Source organism: Calypte anna, chromosome 24, assembly GCF_003957555.1.
Source record: "Calypte anna isolate BGI_N300 chromosome 24, bCalAnn1_v1.p, whole genome shotgun sequence".
Taxonomy (NCBI): Eukaryota; Metazoa; Chordata; class Aves; order Apodiformes; family Trochilidae; genus Calypte; species Calypte anna.
Genome location: NC_044269.1, coordinates 6,047,355 through 6,068,400, shown reverse-complemented (window position 1 = coordinate 6,068,400; position 21,046 = coordinate 6,047,355).

Below are 21,046 nucleotides of genomic sequence, written 5' to 3'. Positions count from 1 at the left end.
GATTGTCATGAGGGGGAAAGATTATAACATTTCCCTTCCCACACAGCATGCAAACTTGTTGAGCTCATACTCTGTAAGCCCCCATGTTTTACATCTTTGCCTTTTATAAGATCATGTCCCGAGCTGTCTGAATGCAAAAATGCCCTTCCTTCCCTCACCAATTTATTCTCTCAACTGATAAACAAAGGCCAAAGCTGCCCTGCAGCTGTGGTCTGGTCCCTGTTATACTCTTAAATCCATCCTTTTCCAGCTGGCCTCTTGCCTCTCAGGCACTGCTGCTGCCCAGTGTCCCATAAGACATCCCAGAGAAAAGATCCAACCATCTGCAAGCCCAAAGGGTGTCACAGAGCACTCAGAGCACACGTTCCCCCAGCTCTTTTTGTTCTGAGTATGAACAATAACACCTGAGGCACAGCACCTGTGGTGCCACCAGAACCCTGGTGGGCTTTCATTCCATTCCACATACCCAAAAGGGGCTGGATCAGACCCAAGGACACCTGGGTCACTGTCACCCTGGCAGAAAACTGCCTGGATCCACAGCCACGCGCTGTCAGAATCAGCTCTAGCTTTAATTTCCATTTTTAAGTTTTCCCCTCTTTCTGCCCTACTTCCCCTTTTCATATTTCATTCCTTTTTAAGAGGCTTTTATTTTTCTCCAAACGTGTTGGGTTTTTCTGTTTGGTTTTGTTTTTTTTTTTTAAGGAAAATATGCCATCTGTGTTTATACATTTTTAAATATTGTTTATTCTTGCTTCTGAAGTAACTGCCATATGATGGATTTTTATCTCATTTCCCTGTACTGTGCAATAGTTTCCCTGTTCTCCTGCGCTGGCATTGCTTGAGGTTCTGATTTAGTATGAATTCGTCACACCTCTTGGAAAAGTGCAGACAAAATCTACCAAAGGAGGTGTTATTTTGGAGTGGGAGCAAAGCACAACTGGGGATGCAGCCTCCCAGACAGTGTGGTTTTGGATGTGGTAGCTTAAAATAAATAAATAAATAAATATCACTCAAAGGCAAATATAGAGTGTGCCTGGGTTTTTCAATTTAATTTAATAAATTACCTTGGCTCCAGTAATTATTTATTTGAAATAGGAATTCGCTGAGGGGCCTCAAGTCCTTTTAATACTACATTAATAATGTAACCACGGATTACTGATACAATTCTAAAGCAAGTTAAAAAAAAATGCATCACTTATTCCATCCAGGTTCTGAAGCTATTCTCACCCAGAATGTGCAATTGGAAACACCCAACAGAAGCATCACCCAGGGTGAAAGGAAAAGGGAATAACCTTGCTGCCCCCAAAACAGGCAGTGGAGCCCTCCCTGCAGAGGTGCAGCATAACTCAATATCCTTCCCCAAGAGACTGATACCTGCTGGGTGCCCCTAGACTAAGGGGGACTCCCATAGGAGCCCCCAGAAATTAAAAAATATTCCCATTTTGGCTGCAAGCAGCACTTGTGCTATTTCCCTCTGGTTCCACCCCTGGGCTCCCAATCCATCTCATCAACCCTTTTCTTTGCCTTTGCACAAGGAACAAATATTTCAGACATGTTTACACAACTTGTTTTGGTTGTTTTGTTTTTTACAATCTGGCCTGCCACAGGGTTTCCAAAGTAAATGAAAGACAGCAGCCACATGCCAGAGGGAGAGGAATTGAATGTGTCCATAAATTCACCTCCTGGGACAGAGAGCCATATAAAGACAGTTAACAACGCATTAACACATTTTGCTGCACAAAACCTGTTTGTGGCATGGTGTGACACTGCCCTCCTTACAGTGAGCAATGGCAAGACCCCCAGGGAACCCCCTCCCCCCATGAAAATCCCCCTCAGTCCATCCTGGAGGATCCCTTTGGGGAACCTGTGGGGTGTTTGAGCCAGGGCTGCTGCTGTGCACACTCAAGGTCAGCTGCCAACAGCCTGGAGCAGAAAACCTGTTTGGTTTTAGTGGGGTTTTTAAACTTTTTTTTCCCCTCCCACTGCTGTTGATGATAGCCTTTTACTGGGATAACTCACTGATGCTGACAGACAAGCTTTTAGGGTAAGTGAAATCTCTGTGACACTTTAAGTGCCCTAAAATGACAAAACAAGGACGTGCAAAATTATCCCAGGCGTGCGACATAAAACACAACTTGTCAGGAGCTCATGTGCCACCCCAGTGAGGATGGGTCAGCCTCACCCCTCCTGGGAGCTGCAGGATGGTGTGGGCAGAGGAAGAAGAGCAGAGAAGTTAAGAAGTATGGTCACCCTGCCCCTGCTTTTATCTGCTGCAATGTTCTCCTGATGGAAAAGGAAAATCTTTCCTTTGTGTACCCTGAAATAAAGTGGGTGAAGGCACAACCAGAGCAGCTGCCCCACAGCCCTCACCTCCCCTTGTGCCTCTCCCACTCCATGTGCTGCAAAGGAACAGAATAATATGGAAAAAAAGAAAAAAAGAATAAAATAATAAAGGTGCTCTCCAGACCCAGGCTGACGAGACCATGGGGAGGATGGCACTCTCCAAACTTTGCAGAAGGGAAATGATGCGCAGAGAGATGAAACCACTCACTGAAGGTTGCGTGGGGAATGTGTGGCGGAGCCAAGAACCGAGCCGCGATCTCCAGGGTCCTCATCGACTTTATCCACCACAAGACACTCGCCTCCTCTTTCCCTCCACACAGCAGGGTGAGGAACAAAACCGTGCTGCTTCTCTTCAGTGGCACCGTGGTGTCGGTGCAGGATTCTGCTCTGGGGGCTGCGGGGGCCCCCAGGACACTGCCCGTGTCTCTGCAGTGCTCCTGCTCGGCTTCTCACAGGGCACAGGAATGCACACAGTAATAAGGGTGTGTGACACCCTCCTGGTGCCCTGTCCCAGACCTCCTGCTGCCATCCTCGGCACCGCTGCTGTTGCTGCCGCCCGTCTCGTGGTGTCTCCCGAAGCCCGAGCTGCCGAGCGGAGCAGCAGCAGCTACTGGGAGGGAGCGCGGCCATGCAGCCAGGGTGGAATCATTGCTCCGAGGCCCTGGGCTGCCCTTGGACGACCCCCTTGCCAGGCTGGTCCCGCTCCTGTGGCCAGAGGCAGGGGGTAAAGGCACCTACAATCTTGCTAGGAATCATCCCCTTGTCTCCAAGAGTTCCCCGAAGCAGGGAAAGGTTTTGCATTGCTCACTGAGCTTCCTTTCTCCCCTCATTCTGCACATCACGGAGCAGCCCAACCAGCCAGGTACCCACCAGGCACCTCTTGGCATGTTCTTTCCCATCACCAAAGCCACCTGCACAACATCCTATGTGAATGAATCACCCAGAGACAGTGCCCAGGGAAGGGACCTTCTAAGGAGCTTGCAGCCCCACAGCTGACCCCCATAGCAACACACCCCATAACCCCATATGCACCCCATGTGCCCAGGAGCCCCCCCAGCAAATATCAGAGGCAGCTTTGAATGGTCAGAGGAAGTTTTCAGTCATCAATAGCAAGAGCAGATAAAGCAGGGCCAGTCAACCCCCCTTCAGAACCCTCAAAGCACAACAGGAAAACAGGAGAGGGAATGAAGGGCTCTGCAGACCCAGCCCAGAGCAGGGGATGGAGGCACTGAGGGGGTCAGACCCCCCCGGGGGTGCCCAGCACCACGACACAAACACAGGCAACATTGAGCACATGGGCTGAGGCTCCTTTGCCCAGCTGGCTGCAGAAGAGCTGGGACAAGGTGTTTCTGGGAAGCCATCTCTCTGATGGATGCCCTTTCATTTCAGGCAGCAGAAATGCAAACAATAATTTTGGGGACAATTATTTCCCTTTCCTACAGTGGGACAGAGTCACTTGGCCTAGGGTCTTGGTGGTGCCCTCTGCCGTGTGTTCTTATTGCCCTGAGATGCTCTACCTGGAGAGAGCCTTAATATGTAATTATATACCATTAGTGATGAGAATAACATGACAACTGCCTTGGATAATCACACAGAGCACAATTTCTGCCAGTCTCCTAGCTACCACAGGCACATAAGTACTGGTCTCATTTTGTACGAGAGAGTATTTTGGAAGAATTATTTAAAGCCAGTAATAAAAGCTGCAGACACACAGGCCTGGCTTCAGGGGGCCCAGATGAAAATCAAAGGGAGAATTTCACCACGAAGGCCAATCAACTGGTAGGATTCTTTAATTTTTTTATTTTTTTTTAAACATAATTAAAAGCAGAGCTGGCCTAGCAAAAAGGAAGGCATCTCTCAGAAGACTTGCTCTCTGCCTGAAGACTGTGTGGATATCTGCGGTTGATTTAAGGACTTCAAGAAGCCACACTGCCATTCCTAGGTAAACCCTTCCCATGGTTTATGACCCTGCTGCTGAGAATTTGTCCCATATTTCTTGGCTGAATTTGCCTGACTTCCCTTTCTATCCACTGGGCATAATTCTGCCCTTGCATCCTAAGCACCACAGCAGCTCCCAGCTTGCCCTATTCCTGCCCCTGGGACCCTCACCCTTCTCCTCCCCACAACACAACCAGGCTTTAACCCTCCACCATGGCAAGAACAGCAGTGCTGGACATCTCAAGCCCTCTCTCTGCAGGGCTGTGCCCCTGTTCATCACAGTCCCACCTGCCCCATGTGCACTCTGGGACCTCACCTGCTCTTTCTCTCCTGAACCTGAAGGACAGTGCTGTCAACCCATCCCTGGAGAGCGAAGAACAGCAAACAGAAACCCTGGAAGGTGCTGGGAGCCCCAAGGACAAGGCTGGCTGCTGCCAAGGTCACAGGCACCATGGTTATTCATCTTCATTCCTCCCCAGCACCACACGGTCTTAGTGAGGTGCCCAGGAGAACCGAGCTGCGTTTAAAGGATGAGGGAGCAGAGGATGGTTCAAGAGGAGATTGCTTTGTAAGACAATGGCTGAGCTGATAATGCCAGCTAAAGTCGGGCCACCAGGGACCTCTTACAATTTTAAGATCCAATCAACTTTAAAATATTACTGTCTCAGGCAGACGGCAAGACTTGGAACAGAAAATAAGTGATCTGGTTTTATTTACAGAGGGGGAAAAAAAAAGCCTGTTGTCCCTGTCCTCACCCAGGGGCTGAAATATTAATGGTGTTTGTGTTAACATCACATTTCCAGAGCTCCATCTACAAAACCTCTGGTCAATGCACTCGGTGCCACACCACCGGCAGGGAGTGGAAGAGCTGCCGAGGGCAGGGGCAGCAAGGAGACCAGAAATGCCTCGGGGAGAGGCTGTAATTGATGATCTGCCTCGCACCCCCGTCTCTCCTCCAGGGGAAACCTCGAGCACAGAGCTCTCTGCCAGGACACTGTGCACTGCCTGCCTCCGAAGCTCTTGCATGGCACCTTGTTACTTTGCCTTCCCACTGGCAGGCCAGTGGCGGTGCTGGCTGCATTATATATTTTATCATAAAAAACAAAAGCAACCTCTTCTACAGATTCTTAATAAAAATATGTCTCCCTGGCCGGTGCAGAGTGTGAGTTAAACACCGCGTAACATCGAGCAATTTGTAGTGCCTGCATATGCTGCTGTGCAAACGTCCCCAAAGTGCCCCATGAAAAAGTCAATAACATCAATAAAATCAACAACAAATAAAAAGCAGCCTGGCTCGGCAGCAAGCTCCATTCATGGGGAAGCTTCTCAGCTGCCTTTAGAGCAGGCTGGCTGCCAGCAGCATCCCCAGCTCTCCCCAAGACACCCACCATGATGAAAATTCCCAAACGAGGGTGTACAAAGCAGTGTCCCCCACCCCAGCCATGTGCCACCTCTGCCAGGGATGGTGTCCTCCCAGCACACAGAGCATCCCGGTGCTTCTGCAGGCACCGTGCCGGCCCAGGTGCCCCTGGGGACTATTGTGATACCAGCAGCAGGTAAGGGCAGTCCTGGAAATCGACAGCTTCTTTTTGGGGTTCAAAGACCATCCCCAAAACCCCTCCTCAGCCTCTGCATTGTCCAGTGTTGCCCTCCTCTCCCACCCACCACAACCTGAGTGCTCTTCAGCTACACTGCCCCTGCTGTGATGTGCCTATTCATCCATCCCTGAGGCTCAGATTCATCCTCCTGTATGAAGAATTAACTTGTTTGGGTTGATTTATGAAGAGTGGCAGGCCTCTGTGCTGCAGCAGGACACAAATGCCTTCATCACCCAGCTCTGTAGTGATTCCTACCAGAGCTCATGTTAATGCCACACATTAAAATTCATCTTTTATTTCTACATAACCGTCTCTCTGCAACCTTTCAGAGATGCCCTTCAGAACCTGGTTATTTTATTTAGTTAGTTAGTTGTTTGTGGCCAGGGACTGTATTTTTGCTTTCCACTCTTCCTGAAGAGTTTCCAAGCAGTGAGGGACAAACTGAGCACAAGCCTGAGCCAACAGTGGAGCAGCAGCTCCAGGGGAGCTTTGGGTGTCCACACACCCAAGTGTGTGGAGGAAGCAAAGGGCAGGACAGCAGAGCTGCAGCAGGGAGAGGCCTGAGCAGCCGGGTGGGAATGTTTTCTCCTCTCTCAATCCAGGCAGATTTCACTCCCCAAAGTCCCCAGTAGGAAAAAATCCACTGGAACCCACAGAATTTGGTTCCAGCATTCTGCTGCTGATCATCACCAACCATGTGAAGCCTGTGCCACCGTGCTAATTAGGCAGGACTGCAATCAGTGTCTCTCACTTGCAGATGTAGGGAAAGAATGAAACAGAGTGGGAAAGTTGTTCTTCATGGTTTGTTTTTTTTGGTTTGTTTTGGGTTTTTTGCCCACCACTGCAGCAACACAACCTTACCCCTTGCTCCCATTTCTGCCAGGAGCAGGCTGCTGCCCTGGGCCATGGATAACCCGACTCTTGAGAAGGTCTGGGCTGACCTTGCTGCTGGTTTGTTTGCTCAGGGAGGCATGGAAGATGCCTCACCCTCCCACCCTCCCCGTGTCCTTTGAAGCTGAGCCCAGTGTGGGCTTTGCACCCCCATTTGTTATGTGCAGCAAAGCCTCTGCGGAGATGAATCACAGAGCATCAGCAGGCAGAAAAGGAGGAAAAGACTGTTGACTGCCCTCCTGACTAACTTTGCTAATTAAACCACCTCTGGAGCCTTCCCTAGCATCCCTACGTTATAACAACATGAACAGCATGTCCCAGCAACCTATTAAATTTATACCTTGTAGATAAAATTCAAATGAAACCACTATGACTCCATAATCCTGGCTGGGGCACTGTGTTGCACTGAGCCCCAGCAAAGCTTGATTCCCAGCCCAGGGATGGGTCCTCCAGCCTCCCCCACCAGTCCTGGAGAAAGCTCTGACCAAACCCACTCCAACGAGTTTTCCCAGTTACTGAGAGTTAGGGTTGCTGCAGGTAGGCAACCAAAGAGGTAAGCTATCCAGAGGGCTGCTCATAGGCAGCTCTGCTGATCCCAGGGAGGGTTCCAAGGGCTTCTCCTCCAGCCCTGCTGCTCCTCTCAGCTTTTAACGAGCCCCAGACACACTGGGATGGGCTCTCCAGGCTCTTCCCTCTGCCCATCCTGGCTTTTCCCAGTCCTGCAGCTTGCCTGGGCAGCTCTTTGCCATGGCAGAGAGGGGGAAGCCCAAACCAGCCAGAAAATGATCAGCTGGTAATCATACCTCACATCTGCTCCTTGCTATCATTTAGTTTATTATTTCTGTTTTAAAAAATGAAATTCACTGAGGCTTTTTTGCTGTCTGGAACAATGTGAGGGGCTGCTGCTGGGCAGCTGCTGGTGCTGTGCCAGAAAGGCTCCCCAGCACCACTGGGCTGGTGGTGATGGAGCGAGTTGATTGCAGAGTAAACTGGTTGTTATTTTGGGCACAGCAGAAAAACTGTTTGTTCATTTAGGAACACCAGAGCTCAAACACAACTGAGGTGTTTGTGCACCTTGCCAAAAAGTGGGGCTTTCATCTGAAAAAAGCAGCAGTTTTGACAGGGATGGGAGAAAAGCTCTTTTCTAGGGGGATAATAATTATTATTTTTGCTTTGAGAAGACCATCCAGTTGGATCTTCACGGGCTAGCAGTGCTCCCCACTCACCTCCTCACACTTCTCCTGCACAACAGAAGGGAAGCAGACCCAAATAGCAGCGTTTTGTTGATCAAAACCCTGTGCTAAACGCTGGCCCAGATGAAGGGACCAGTGAGGAACTTTTCATTATCGCCAGATGAAACCAGCACAAGCCTCAGCAGCTCCCTGGCCCAGCATGGGCAGAACAGAGAGATCATCCTGCTCTGGGTGTTGAGAAGAAAATGGTTTCCCTTCCTCTGCCCAAGTCAATCTCTTCCCACCCTCGTGAGCCCGGCTGCTGCCAATTTCTACTGCAGAACTGCAGCCAGGCAGAGGGGAAGGCAGGAGCTGCTAACAAATACTCAAAACATCTCAAACCAGGCACTTTTTTCCTTTCCGACCCCACCTCAGGCTGTGTCTCTTCCAGCTTTCTGCTGTCTGTTCTTTGAGAAGAAAGGATATTTCTCTGTTTGAGCTCCAACCTTTGGAGTCTAATGCCTGGACACGAAGGCGGTTATGCTTAGAGGGCTGAGCCCCCTCTGCAGCTGCAGCACTAATATATATATATATATATATATAAATACATCAAAGGGGACTCAAAGCCTCTCCCCTTGATGCTAGGCAGAGCCGCAGCCACTCGGGGTGCACACGGGTGCCAGGCTAGAACCATCTTCTGCTCATCCTTATGTGGTGGGATATTGCTGCCCATATGTTATGAAAAATTACCCGCTGCTTGGAGAGCTCGGCGATACAATAAGCTCCACATCACCAGTAATGAACCCCTGTCTCTCCTGTGAGAGGGAAGCTAATGCAATAACAGCGTTATATTCAGCAAACAAATGCTCGAGACAATTTTTTTTAAGCACCAGACAGTAAACAGGACCTAAAATATCCTCATGAATTACAAGAGTCTAAAATCCTCCACTGAGAAATTAATTTAATAGCAGTAAATACTGGAGCAATTTCCCCCATGTGAAATGCCACCACCACGTTCAGTTAAAAAGCTTCGTTTAAGCGGCACGTGGGCCCTCGCGCAGGGATGGAAACATAATTCATCCCATAATGGTGTTTGGGCTGCATGGGAGAGGGAAAAGCTTCATCCCTCCTGTGCTGGCACTGGAGCGAGGGTTGTGCCTTCTCCGTCTCTGAAGCAGAGGGAGGGAAAGCTGTGGGGCAATGGTGAGGAGAAAAAAACATTTAAAAATTGGGGGGAAAAAAAAGTTAAAAATCAGGGAACTCCTTAGGGCTTTTCCTCTCTGACTACATAAAACAGACACGGCTGCTCAGCCCTGACTTCAGTCCGGCTGCAGGAGGGAGCATGGTGCGTGGGCTGGCACTGATTCTTTTGGGCAGGTTTTTTGGGCCTTGTCTGTACCAGTGGCATCTGCCACCTGCATTCGCTGTCTGTAAGGGGAGAGGACAGAGGAGCTGGCATTTGAAGAGGGTTCTGTTAACCAGGGGAGCCTTCTCCCCATCTCTATCAGGCTGTTATTTCAGGCAAAATTATTCGGGCTGGGGAAAGATCGGAGCGTCATGGCAATCTGCTCCGCGCAGCGGGGGGTTCATAGAGGAGAAAGGAGCTGAGCTGCAGCTTGCTGAAAGCACTTCCAGTAATTAGTTACAGGGCTACTCGCTTTCTCTCCTTTTTAATAGTAATGATGGTTATTAATGTGTACAAACGAGAGCTGGAAACAGAGCTGTTTCCCAGGGAAAATGGGAGCTCTGAGCTGCCTTGAAGATGGGTTTGCCCCAGCTCCCCTCCTGGGTGATGAGGGGGTCACCACGCTGGGCTGGTGCCCACCAGGACCTGGCTGGGGCACAGGGAAGGCTGCACTGCTGGCTGCCACCTCTCCAGCCTGTAATTAAACCCTGCCGGCATTTCCCAAAAGGAAAAGCTGCAGATTCCCACGCTCAAACCAGCGATGGACAAAAACTTCTTTTCCATTTCTTTCTAATTAACCTCTCTCTAGTCCTAAGAAAAAAAACCCCCTCAAACCTTTTATCCTTTTAAGTCTGACACCTGGTCACAGCACCACACTAGTACGTCAAGCCATTTGTCTCCAGCCAAGAAGCTGTTTTTTCTGCTCTCCTCCTTGTAGACCCTGCAGACCCTCCAAGGATATTCCAAGGCATAATTATGGCACTAAACATTTTTGCCCCAGCTGGTAGGAGCAGACGAGTGAAGCTTCTGCCTAATATCACCAGAAGTTGGGACTCCCCAACCACAGTGGAGGTGACACCATCAGCTTGATGTCCCCCCTGGGAAGGGGCCCAGCAGCCAGCCCAGCACAAGGGATGGAGCTGGGGGACCCACATGTCAAACCATGTGTGACCAGCACAGAGATCTGTTTGACATCTCTCTCTACACAAGGTCAGGTTGAAGTCCGGGCTACTGATGCAGGTGGAGGGGATGCTGCCAGGCTCTTTGAGCCCTCCCCCAGGCTCCCCCAAGAGGGGGGACACTGTCCCAGCACACCCTTTGTCCCACTCAGCCACCAAAGACACGGCACTTCCCTTCCAAATAACACATCAGAGAGCTGTTTGCCAACTGTATGCATAAAAAGAGGAATGCACATCTCTATGGCCTTCTAGTTGCCCCCTGATAGTCCCTGCCCCCAGACCCACTGGCCACCCTGGGGCCATGCAGGGAAGGGCAAGCAGCAGTCCCAGCCAGCTCTCCATCCCACAGCAAAGCACATTCCCCTCTCATCTCAGCTGCCAGCAGGGAGATGGGTCTGTGTTCTTCACATTATTTACTTTTTATAGACAGAGCTGTGACCCTGGTCTCCCTTTTAAAGCTTATCCATCATGTACTTCTCTCCTCTCCCCCTCGCCATCAAGCCCAGAGCAGGAGGGGGTGTGGAGAGGGAGGCAGGATTTATTCTGCAGCTTCAGTGCCAGGGACAGCAGAACCTCCCCTGGAAATTCTGACTTGTTCTCCTGACCCAGCCTGGACCTGTCACATCCCACAGAGCCTGTTGGGCACTCGTCAAGCCAGGGTGCCCCAAAACCACACAATCCTGTCTGGAATAGTGGGGACTGTGGCACGGGAATCAAACACAACACGCTGCTGTGCCACACAGCACACTGTGGGGTTTATTAATGTATCCACAGAGAAAACAGGTAAAATAAGAGCCCAGGGAGGTGGGTGATTTCCCTGAATGAGGCAGGTGATGCTAGACCCTCTCCTCTTCCTCAGAAATACTCCGGGCTACCCAGGCATATCTCTACTTTGTTGGTTTTCCCTTCCCTGTGGGCAAGGAGCTCAGGAACCAAAGTTGGATATGAAATCCCCTAAATTATTTGAAGAAGAAAAAGTGCTTGGCATGTGCCAGGCAGGCTGCAGGGGGGCAGAGGCAGAGCCAGCCCAAAAGCCACCGCTGAGCATATTAAAGAATGGCATTATCAAGTGGAACAGACAAGACATGTATATAATGCATAAGCAGCGTTTGTGCTTCTCCAAACAGCTCATAGATCACCAGGACACCAGCTCCCAGGAAGAGCAAAAGGAGAGGTGAGGGGCAGGCACAATAGCATCACCAGGGACATGCCTGCTGCTGATGAATAAAACCAACCATGTCACAGCCAGGGTCTGACCAGGGCTGGGCTGTGCCTGCAGCCCTGGGGACAGCCAAGGGACCTCACCAACAAGCCTGGTCCCAGCCAGAGCTGTTTAATAGGCAGGGCCAGCAGCAGCCACAGCCCCGGGGTCCGACAGCTCAGCAGGAACCTGCCAAAGGAGTGACCTTCACCCACCAGAGAAGAGCTGTTTTTAAAAACTCGTAAATGTAAGGAAGGTTCATTTGCTTCCTCATTTAGCATATTAAAATGATACTATTGCTACAAACAAGAAATCGAAACGAGCCCCCAGTTGCAGCTTGGGTGAATGCTTTAGATTAAAGGTGCAGGGTAATGATTAACACACAGTATATAAACCATTTATTCTTTGTAAACAAGGCAAGACATAGTGCCTCTCACAAGGAGTGTCAGAGGGTCCATAACGAAGCTGCAGAAGGACAAAGGAACAATAGAAAGCAGTGAAAATCCTTAGGACCACACAGACAGGTGGCCAGGTCCCCTCCTGCCTGTGCCCCCGTGTTTGGGAAGATGTGGCAACAGCTCAGAGCAAAAACCCAACCCCAAGCCTTTCCCAATACCTCGTGACAGAGAAGGGAAGAACAGAAACAGAAAAGGTGTCACTGAGGCAGCCCGCAGGGAGAAGATACAGCTGCTACTTGTGGGTTTGCACGGCCACTTGCAGGCTCCTGGGGTACCTGAGCACCTCTGATGGGGGGGACGGGGTAGGCCAAGTCCCCTCAGAGGGTTATCCCTGTCCCGTGCTGTCCCCAGCCCATGCTGACAACCCTTGCCCCACTCCTTGCAAGGGCACATGGGGAAGCAGAGCCTTGGATGGAGAAATCCCTCACTTTAATTACCCCCTCGCACCGCATTCATCTCCGGGAAAGGTCCCTGGCTCCTCTGTCACTGACTGGCAGGGTGAGCACAGACAGGCAGGGATGATCTATGTCTGTGTTTATTTATTTCAACGGCAGCTCCGCAGAAAACCGAGCCTGCCTCTTCCTCTGAGCTTTTCCTACAGCTCCTGAGCTTCCAAACTCTGCTCATCCCCTTGGACGGGGACACCAGCCTGCTGTCCATGTGGCCAGCACGTTCCCAGCCCCTGCTTACAATCACTGGGGGTTGTTTGTGTGCAAACAAAAAAAGTTTCCCTAGCACCAAAACACAGCTCTGCAAACAAACACCTGCCCCGGCAATATTTACAAACAACGCTGCCTCAAACTACAACACCGCAGTAAGACACAGGCAGTAAAACCGCCCGTGGTTTTTTTCTTCTTCCCCTCGGGGCTCAGCACAAACACGAACCTGACCCGGGAGGGTGGGCAGGGGCTCTGTAAACACCGCGGGGAAAAGCCACCCCCTACCTCGGGGGCTTCTCAGCAGTCACCTCGCCTTTCCCAGGCACCAAGGACGTTACAGAGACACGGAAAACTAGAATAACATCGACACAAGCAACTGCACCTCCAGCCACAGCAAGAGCACCCGGACACGGCAAACCCCAGCTCAGCTCCACCTCCATCCCCTCCTCTGCCTCCTTCTCCCCGCTGCTAGAGCTGCTGGTGCTGGTCTCTGGGCACATCTGGGCTCCAGCCATACAGCCAATAACCACAAAAACAACATTTCTGCTGCACAAGTAGGGAAATAAAACAAAAAAAACCAACTCACCCAGGGTCCCGGCGCAGTCTCTGAGAGAGCCCCACGTTGCAGCCAGCTCTGGAGAGCTGGGGGCTCCTCACCCTACCCCATAAGTAACCTCACCTGGGGGGTGGGTGGGACAGTCCTCTCCCCTCATCAGCTGTGCCTCTTTACAGCTGCCAGATGGGGCCCCTGCCCTGTCTCCAGTGGTGAGGGGCACCCCAGCTCCCCCCACACCTCCCCCGTCCCCTCTACACCTTCCCGGGGTCCCAGCTCTGGTGTGACCCCCCTCCCACTGCTCTCAGTACCCTGTTTGGTGCTGCTTGCTGCATTCTACAGATTTTCTCCAGCCATTTCCTGCTCTCTCAAACATTTTCAGCTGATCAGGGGAGGCAGCTACCAATACTTTTTTATTTATTTATTTATTTTTATTGCACCTTGTATTTTAAGCAAACCTGAAACTCCCCTGCTTAGCTGCCTTCTACTGGAGAACCTTGTTCCCTCAGATAATTGCACACTCGATTCTTTATCCTCCCTTTTGTCCTCTTTTCCCCCCTGGCAAAGCTGCAATCTCTTACACAGGAACATCAGCAGACAAAATAACTCTCCAGAAGGAATCTAATTTACTTTTTAATCTGGTTTGGAAATTTGCCTGCCAAATTTCCACCGACAAGCAAAGCCATTTATTACTACTTATCACCCGCCTGGATCCTCACTCCTGATTTGGGCAAGGTGGCATGGAGATGAGGAGAGAAATCTTTTGATATATTATTTATCTGACACCATCAGACCCCTGATAAGATCAGGAAAGCAGAGGACAAAGCAGCGACCTGATCCAGTAACTTATATTATGAAATCCCAATTTTATTTATGTGGATTTATTTCTCTTATTGTATTTGGAAGGTTCTTTTATTTATTTGTATCCAGACACCACCTCCCCCCCGCCCCCAGACGTGTGCATATATAACATCCCTGCCAGGGAAAGTGCTCATTGCAGGTGTCCCCTCATGCCTGAAGAGGGTTTGATTGTGTTTGTGACTCCAGGTCCTCTTCCCAGTGACAGGCAGGGGAAGGGCTGCTTGCTGAAGCTATTTCAGGGTTTTCTTAACAATGGGGGAAATCAGTGCCCACCACAACAGCCCCAAGGAGCTCCCTGCCTTCCCACTTACCCAAACGTGGGGTTCCCTGGCCCAGATGCTGAAGTTTCTGCATAAAAGTTTCCACCTCTCTCTGTTCCTCCTCGGAATGATGCCTCCTGTGGGAAGAGTAAATAGGGAGAGATGACAACGTGCGCATTAGCGCTCATTAGGATGTCATCATTATACCCTGTGAAGTGGATCCCTGAAGGACACTTAGGGATGGAGCAGCTGCTCCAGATTTGTTCCAGCTCACATCTCCAGGAAAATGACATTGAGATAAACACAGTGCCTCCAGAGCCAAGGGGGGAAGCCAGGGGGTCACAGTCTGGCCCTGGACCCCTGCATGTCCCTGTTGCTGCCCCATGAGCATCAGTGACACCCTGCAAAGGTGGGAAGGTGCTGTGGGGCCCCTGAAGCCACCCACGTCCCCACTCCAACCTTGGCAGAGATTTCTTTGCAGCATGTGGAAGTTTGTACGGATTCTGTTGAGAAAGATCCCCAACCATCTAGATGATGGGAAGAAGGACTGGGGGGCTTGCTCTGCCCTGCCAACATTTCATTCATCCCAAAGACAAGCTGGCATCTCCGAAGAGCTTGGTTTGTCTGGATCAGAGACTGTTCCCTTTCATCCCAGGCTGTGGGCAGCACCCCCCATGGCTAAATGAGCTGAGGTCTCTGGGAGAACATTTGGTATGTACATAAGTACATGGTTGATGCATTACATATGACACATATTAGTCTATTGATTTTTATTTACTGTTATTATATAAACACCCAGAGTAACCCCTCACCCAGCTCCTCTGGGTGTTTCAGAGCACAGGAATTCACCCTCATTTCCCATCCCTTGAGGTGTGGAGGGATTGAAATGCTTCATGCCTGTGGCCCCAAGAGCTCCAGCATAACATGGCCAGCAAAAGGAGACCCCACCAAAAATCCTCCTGGCACCAAAAATATTGATTTTTTTACATTTTTTTTTTTCAAAGCACATGTTTGAGTCAGCACCTGCCACCTCCCATCTACAACGCTGAGTTGCCACCCCCCCAAATAGCTGTAATTTCTTTTTACTTCAATTATTTCTGCACCATACTGTTTGCACCAGCTGAAGCCGATGGTGCTGTTCAGCATATTATGTACTCTGTGTCAATGCACCATGAAATATTAAGACCACAATAGGTCTGAAGTCACAGAATCATAATCCTTTAATAGCTTGCTTCATTTTGGCTGCTGGAAGATGGCAGAATATTTCTATTTTTAAACAAATGGCTTTCATTCTAATGAAGCCAGGGCTTGTCTAGATAAACTGCAGCTGCAGACCTTGTCTCCAATGTAGTTCTGAAACTCAGAGTTCAGTTAGGGCTATCCACACTTGCACGTTTTTTTTTCCTTAATAAAGAGGAGACCTTTTTTTCCCTGAATGCATTCTTGAAAATTTTCATATCCCTCCTTCTCTCCTTCCATAGCTAACCTCCTGAAATATAATAAATATTTCACTTTCAAACCTAGATTCATTAAAGGATGCCCAGGAGGGAGAAATCATAAGGTATCACTTTACAGCCCAAATAAAACACAGAAAGATACAGCCTATAATGTATATTTCAGGCGCTGGGTCGAGATAATTCATACATCCCTCCTGGTTAAGTAACAGAGATGGTGCAGTGTCAGCACATCAGCTGAAAAAGGACTCCTGGTAATATTTCATGCCTTTTGGCCACGGATCCCAGTTGGCCTCTGCTGCAGCACGTGGGTGAGAAGGAGACAGACCCCAGGAGCAAGCAGCTCTCCATCCAGAGGGGCAGCAAACTCACCAACACTGAGCCCTCCTCCATCACCAGAGCCCTTTCCCTGCTAATGAACTGACCCTGGGTGAGCCCCTCAGCATTCCACAGCACTCAGGGTGTCAGGACAAGACAGACAGAGCCCATCCAGGCTGGGTTTGCTACTGTTTGCACACCAGAGCAGGAGACACTGCAGATCCTGAGGGTCACCTCCTGGCATGGCCGTGGGGCTGGCCAGCACCCCTTCTCCATGAGCCGTGGCCTCTCCTGCTCCCCACGGCTGGGGTTGTACCTTTGCCTGGGGTGGAGAGGGGCTGCCCTGACAGGAGCAGGGTTTGTCCTCACTGCTGCCTAATCCAGCAGTTTGCTAGGGATGTGTCACCTAATTAAGGCTGAAAGCAGCTTCATCTTTGCTTAGTTCAGTACCTGGTGGCAGATTGCCAGGATGGGATGAAACTACCAGCAGGCAGGCAGGGCTGTGTGGGCAGGGAGGGAGCGCACATGTGGCATCCACCCTGTTCCCAGTTTAAGTGTGTCTGATAAAGATTAAGATAAACCAGACACACAAAAAACAAAACAAAAAAACAACCAAACAAAACCCCCCAAAAAAAACAAAACAAAAAAACCCACCTCACAACAAAAAAGAGCAAAGTCTGACAGCAGCTAATTGAATACTTTTTTGGACCAATTGATCCTTGAGGTCCCTCCCTTCCAACATAACATTCTACGATGCTAATGGGATGTGATGCATGCTCACCAGCTTCTGCTTTGACCTGTGGGACCTCAGAACCCTTGGGGAAGGCACTCTCACCCCCTGGATGGACCTGCCTCATACTTCCTCAGCTCTTCCTAAGCAACTCCAGGAGGCAGGTGGGACAACCCACCCCAGGAACACCAGGAGAGCGAGGGGCTGCTGGAATCAGGCATCCCCTGATGCCCATGCCCACAGCACTCAGCTGCTCTGTCCTGCAGGGGACCAGGGGTGATGCTGCCTGCTCTGAGCCCCAGGGCTGCCACATGCCCACCCCTTCATCTGGGTTGGGGCAGCTGCAGCCACCAGGCTGGAGAGCTGCCTCTCCTCCCACCCAGCCCCATGCGAGCAGAGCAGAGCCCACGAGCTGAGCTGGCTAATGAGACTATTACATTCACAATGTGCTCTGCCACCCCACGTCTTCCAAACGCTCTCCAAATGGATCTGTTTGGACCCGTTTGAAATATAAATATTGCTAGGCTCTGCGTTAAATGTGTATGCAATGCGTTGTACGAAACCTTTAACAAATTCTGTGCAGAAGAATATGTTTTCCCATATGGGCTGCCTAAAGAAAGGCAGATGTGAGGCAATCCAAATCCCTCATATGCTTCTCCTCCTTCTCCCTTTCCTTTTGGCAAACGAGCTCAGGCAAAGACAAATATTGTATCAAAGGAGTTACGGAAATAAACACGAATATAGCTCACGGGCATCGGTAAATTTCTGGAATATTTTCTCCACACAATTGATAGGTGAAGCTGTGGGGGGAGAACACTTACCCAACCTGCATCCAAGGAAGCTGATGGCATCGAGCAGAGAACCATGGAGCAGGAGCCACATCCGGCAGCATCACCTGGGATGCTGTCAGCCCAGGGAGACCACGAACCCCAGGCTAGGGACAGAAACATGCTCTGCCCAGGGGGTCCCCCCAGCACCCCATCCCCTGTGGGACAAGCACACTGGGCCCCTGAGACCGAGCAGCACTGAGAGCACCAACAGCAGGAGGAGAAACAGCAGTACCCATGCAGTGTTCCTCTCCAAAAACTCCCTTCTTATGAGAAGAAAAAGAAATAAATATCTGGCTCTGCTGCCAGGTTTCTCAGCTCATTAAATAACCCAAAAACATTAAACCAGATGTTGTGTTTTATTGCTTTACTCAGATGATTATGACTTTATTTCTGACGGGCCCAGAATAAATGAAATGCAGTTATAGAGGTTGTTTAACTATTAAAACAACTATTAATTAAAGTTTGCCAAGTCTTGGGGGTTCTGAGGACAAATGGCAGCTAGGTAAATGTCAGTTATTATTTAATATGTCATTGTTATTGAGCCACACAGCATGCAAGCTGCATTCTCAGGAGGAGATGGGTCCTGCTAGGAATATTTTGCCCATTGTTTGCAAGGTAGGAGGTGATTTAGTGCCAGAGGATGAGGAACAAGGGGTCACAGCAGAGCCACTGGAGTGTTGCAGGGTCCTCATCCCCATCCTCCCCCCGTGCAAGGAGGAGGTCACACTTTCCACACCCACCTTGGCAGCACCATGGCCTCTGCCCTGCCCCAAAGCAACAGCCCATCTTCGTGGCACAGAGGGTGGCAGGGAGACTTGCTCAGGTCAGGGTCATTTTCAGAGCTGTAATTGCAATGTTCATACACACAGAGTAAGAATTTCAGCTGGTTCCCACCTAGCCCTGCCCTCAGCTGTCACCAGCTCTGTGCCAAAGTCCCCCTGGTCCTTTCCCATCCTCCCCCAGGATGAACCAGTCCACCTAGAAAGGCAGGGGACAAATTTTCAGATGTGGCTCAATTTTTAAAAAAGAAACGAAATTATTATACTCACTGTGATTTACCTTCCCTGTGTTTTACAGCTGGAATAAATTGCAATGCTGAGGAGTTGTTAGCTATCGGGGGAGCTGCAGGGCTGAGAATCCCACTGGCATGTAACGCACCCCCAGCACGCTGTGCTGGCCTGAACTGGAGGCACTGGGTTTAGGAAGGAGGGAGGGTGGGGGTTTTGGGGTGGCCTCAGCACACCCACAAACAGTTCCAGCAATCGCAGTCCCTGTTCATCACTTTGCAGCCCAGTGTCACCTGCAAGCCAGGCACTTGTTCCCCAGCCTTTGGGTGATGTCCTTAGAATTTCCCTGCATCCTCTAAACTTGCCTATTTCCAAGCAGCTGTGTGTCATCCACAAATTTTTGTTCTTTCACAGCTTGTTGCTTTTCCAGGCCATTAATGAGCGTGTGGCAGGGTGCTGGAACTGGTACAAGTCCCAGAGGCACATCACCCACTGTCATCTCCAGCCACACTTCATCTGTTGTTCTTTTTGATGCCACGGCCGCCCAGCAGCTGCCCTGATAATGGGGAGGGAGGCCAGGACAGCCCTGCAGAGAGGTGGGAGGAGAGGGGACACCACAGCCTGACAAAGAGCCCCAGAAAGTCAGAGCACTGTGCACAGAGCTGCCCAGGTTTTAATTTTTTGTCTGTATGCTGCAGAGCAGAGTAAGAGCTCTTTGATGAAGTGACAATTCCCATGCTTTTCTGCAGTGTGGTTTTGGCACAGCCTGGAGGGCAGCAGGAGCTGGGTTTGGGTGGGAGGCAGTGAAGAAGGAGCCACCAACTCTCTTGCTCCCTCCTCGAGAAGAGGCACTCTGAAGGTTTCTCTCATAACTATAACTCCTTTCTTAGACACTCCCTATAAACACAACTTTGCCAGATGGGTCTTTAGCCCAAGGGAGAATTTTTTCTGTGAAAACAGAATGAGAAATAAAAAAAAAATTCCTTTCACCTCTATTTTTGACTTTGGCAAAAACAGCAGCGAGCAATATGGTGCAATGACTTGGTTTGTTGTGGGTTTTTTTGTTTTCTTTTTTCTCTCTCAAACCTTATTTTCTGGCAGGAGTAATATCTTGTGTCTCTTACTCTCTCTGAGATTATCGACCTGCTCTGTGCTCGGTGCCCAGCGGGGTGACACGACAGCTCAGGAGGAACTGCTGGAAGGTTCAGAAGCCTTTCTCTAAGGCATCAACACCACATGGGAAAGCCTGCAGCAGGAGTTCTGACCCGCAGAGCTCAGGGTAGGGGCAGGGATGGGAATTCGCAGGGTCCACTTTGGTCTAGAATTAAAAAAAGCACAAAAGTGTTTCTCCACAGTAAATGGAGGGAAAGGGGGAACCACAGGTTACCAGGTGGGTCTTCTGGCAGGAAGGAAAGAGCTGGAGGGGTTGTTGAAATAAAAAGTGATTTACTGTCACTACTCATGATCCCAACACACACCCACCACACTGGGGTCTGGAGCAGAATCCATTGCAAGGAAAACTCCACAAATCTCAGTGCCAAGAGACAGCCCCCAACAAAAGAAAAGCAAGTATCTGGTTGAGATCTGCAACTGAAACAATCCAGAGGGCCATTAGCATTCATCCCACACCATCCAGCTGGAGTAATGGCAGGTCTGGGAATACAATTAAAAACAGAGAGATGTTGGTGCTGCTGGGCACTGGGGAGCACAGGGCAGGGGATGATGGGGAGGGCTCCAGCCAGAGCCTCTCCCAGCCCCCCCCTGAGAAACATCTCTGGGTGATGCCACCCACAGCCAGTGGTGAGTCCAGCTGGGATCTGGCTGCTGTGGAGCAGACTATGCCATGCCAGGGTGGTCTTGGGGGCAAGGAGAACTTTAAAGAAGAGTTTTCCTTGGCTTGCACCTCTTGGGGAAGCTCCACAGGCTGTTTCCAGCCTCCTGCTCCATGCAGGAATCCCAGCAGCCCCAATCCAGCCACAGGATGCTGCTCCCACAGAGCGTGCTGGGGCAACAGGAATCCCCCGAGAGCAGCAAGCAGGCAGGATCAATACTGTTTTTAACCAGGCTGCAAATTTGAGACTGTAGTTCATTAATTCCAGGAGACAGGCTGGATATCCCCCTCCCATCCCTGTCGATGGAGTCAAAGGGTCTCTCTGTGGCTCCGATGCAGCCATCGGATTCCGGTAGATCCAACCACCCCCACAGGGCAGGATCACTGCCTCCTCCAGGGACTCCTCAGAGATGCTGGTAACCAAACAGCTGAAGACATCACACAAAGACCCCCTGAACACCCAGGGGCTCCTGTACCACAGTGCCAGCCTCTCTGTTCACTGGGGAACAGAGCCAGGAAGAACCTGCTGGGTGAGGAGCTGCTGTGGTGACTGGAGCTACACAGTGGCTGTGGAATCC